The sequence below is a fragment of the Mus caroli genome, unplaced genomic scaffold, assembly GCF_978045245.1.
Source record: "Mus caroli unplaced genomic scaffold, Mus_caroli_1 scaffold_9, whole genome shotgun sequence".
In the NCBI taxonomy this organism is placed as follows: Eukaryota; Metazoa; Chordata; class Mammalia; order Rodentia; family Muridae; genus Mus; species Mus caroli.
Window position 1 is genome coordinate 122,857,745 of NW_028227264.1, and position 2,889 is coordinate 122,860,633.

At 42.9% G+C, this 2,889-nt stretch overlaps 1 pseudogene; it reads right to left on the reverse strand.

The window, feature by feature from the left end:
* Window positions 1-1,807: 1,807 nt before the first annotated feature.
* Window positions 1,808-2,572, reverse strand: LOC110303778 (eukaryotic translation initiation factor 3 subunit K pseudogene; annotated as a pseudogene).
* Window positions 2,573-2,889: the final 317 nt, after the last annotated feature.

Genomic DNA, 2,889 nt, shown 5'->3' on the forward strand with positions numbered 1-2,889 from the left:
ATTCCCTACAGCCATATCCAGAGGCCCTTCTCCAGGGCCATTCTGGATTCTGTCAGTCACATTGAGTCAATGCCTGTCATCACAGAGTCCATGCTATGTGACATCATCTGTAAGATAAGCCATGGGATATGACTGCACCATGGGTATTTTGATGAACAGTGGAAAATTACTGTCCACAACTTATGAACTACTATGTAGCTAGCCGTCCTGATATTAGACAAGCTGACAGATAGGTTTTGGTGGATCTTTCTATGTATGCCTTTCCTATAACAAGTTTATGTATTCTTTTATGACTAAATGCTGTTACGTCTGTAGATCTTCCATTTTTCTTTTCATCCCTAAGCAGATGAGCCATTTTTAAGTTATAAAACTTTGTTCTATTTTAAAAAACAGTGTGGTGGGTGTTTTCATGTACACTGATGTGTATGTGTGTGTGTGTGTGTGTGTGTGTGTGCGCGCACTCATATACACTGCGCACTCATATACACTGCAGGGTCCAGACCAGGATACCTGGTGCTTTCCTTGATTATTTTCTGGTTTGCTGACCCAGAAGTATTTTACTGTCACGGTGAGTCAGTGAGCTCTTGGGATCTGCTTGGGCTCCACCATGGAGAAATTTCCCGCATGCACATCCATGCCTGGATTTTTATGTGACCCTTGAGACTCAAACTCAGATCCCCGTGTTTTCAGAACAAATGCTCTTACATAGTGCACGGTCTCTCCAGCCCTCCATTTTAAAATTGTTTTTAATGATTTTAAACAGTATAAGTATAGCCAGATTTAGGCAGTGTTTCCTCTCTTAGAAATAAAGGCTTTTCTTCTCTGGAGATTATAAAATTACTCATACACAACTTCTTCTAATTTATTTATATGTGGCTTTTTGATAAATCTTGAATTGTTTTAGTCATAAGGTAGGAAGTAAGTGTGCCCAATTTTATTATTTTTCTGAAATAATAAAACTTTTTAAATTTTAAAATAATAATAATTATTATATCTTACTTTACAGTCTAGTCATTATTCCCCTGTCGGTCCACCCTCTGACAGTTTCTCATCCCATTCCTCCTCGTCTGTCTCCAAGAGGAGGTCCCTGCCCCAAACCACCCTCCCTCCCTGGGGCCTCAAGTCTCTCGAGGGTTAGGTGCTGAAGGTTACTTATTAAACAGCTTATTTTTTGTCTAATAACTTGAAACTTCAACCTTCTCATTATGTTGGAACCGTATCTGGACATTCTAGCTCATTTCTTCTGAGTTGTCTCAGTTGTAGGTTTTTTTGTCTTGTTGATGAACATTTACAAACTCAGAGTGGAACTCAGGGATGATTTATGGAAGTCAGCCAGGAAACAAGACAAGGCTGGCGAGCAGGGATCTACTCAGCTGAGGGAAGAAGACAGGAAGAGACCCACAGAGATCTTAAAGTGCATCTCATAAGACCAGGTGGGCACTCTGGGCCCCAGGGAAAAGGCCTGGCTGTGGAGATCCTCTGTTCCTTGGGTGTGTTTTATGTATTTATTTTTGAGATTATAGTGACATCATTTCCCCTCTATGTCTACAATCTCTATGACTTTTATCATGAAGGCATGTTGGATTTTGTCAAAGGCTTTCTTGGCTTCTACTGAGATGATCCTGTGGTTTTTTTTTTTTTTTTGTCTTTAAGATCATTTATATACTTAGTAACTGTGTATATTGAACCATCCTTGCATTTTAGGGATAAGGCCAACTTGGCCCATGGTGAATAATTTTTTTGAAGCTTGTCTATTTTCTTTTCTTTTCTTTTCTTTTCTTTTCTTTTCTTTTCTTTTCTTTTTTTTTTTTTCCGGAGTGAACAGATCTTTATTAACGCACACTGGGTCACTGGGAGGAGGCCATGATGCTGGATACACTGTCAAAGTCAATCTTCTCCACGATGTTCTTGGGCTTAATGCTCTCTTCCTGGCTGCAGATGAAGACCTGCCCTGACTCGTCAGCGCTCCAGCCGTACTTGCTCATCCACACCTTCAGCTGGTTGTCAGTCAGGTCTCCGAGCATTTCGGCCAGCAGCCAGCGGTCGATGTGCTGGTACGTGATGCCCACCACATGGCAGATAAATTTTCGGACAGAGTCTTCAAAGCCAGTTATGCCTTCCAGAAGGTCCATGTTCTCATCCAGGGCTTGCCAGAAGGCTTGAAAGTGGCAGGTCTCCAGCAGGTCCCCGAGGTACAAGATCTGTCGGATGGGCCGCTCTTCTTGATGTGCCTGGTCGATCATACACTTACACAGGGTGAAGTCGGTGTGGGGCAGGTTGGTGAGGGCTTTCAGCAGAATCTGGGCAGTGACTGTGGTCTGGAAGAAGGCTGGGTTGAACTGGTACAGTTTCAGGACGGCCAGGTTGGCCTCCAGATCATAGGCATTCTCTTTGGCCTGTGTCTCCACATACCGCTCCAGGGTAGCCAAGTTCTCAGGATTGTACCTGTCGATACCCTTGAGCAACTTGCCCACGTTCGCTCTCATCTGCTCAAATATCGCCATGATCACTGTTGCCTTCCGCAGCCTCAGCTGGAGTCGAACACCAGGCACGGTGCTTAGCACTAGAGGACCGGAAGCTATTTTCTTTTCAAGTATTTTACTGAGCATTTTTGTGTCTATGTTCATCCTGTAGTCACTGGCTTTGCAGACTGCATTTGGAGTGCTCTTTCTGTTTCTATTTTTTGAACAGTTTTAGAAGAATTGGTTGTAGATCTTCTTTATATTTCGGGTAGAATTCTGCTATGGATCCATCTGGCCAGGGACTTTTTTCCTCTATCTGGGAGCTATTTATTTATGAATTTAATTTTATATTCCCTCCTCCTCTCCCCCATGTCCCTCCCCACCACATCTTCTCTTCACCCACTCCTTTATTTCTCTTCAGAAATGG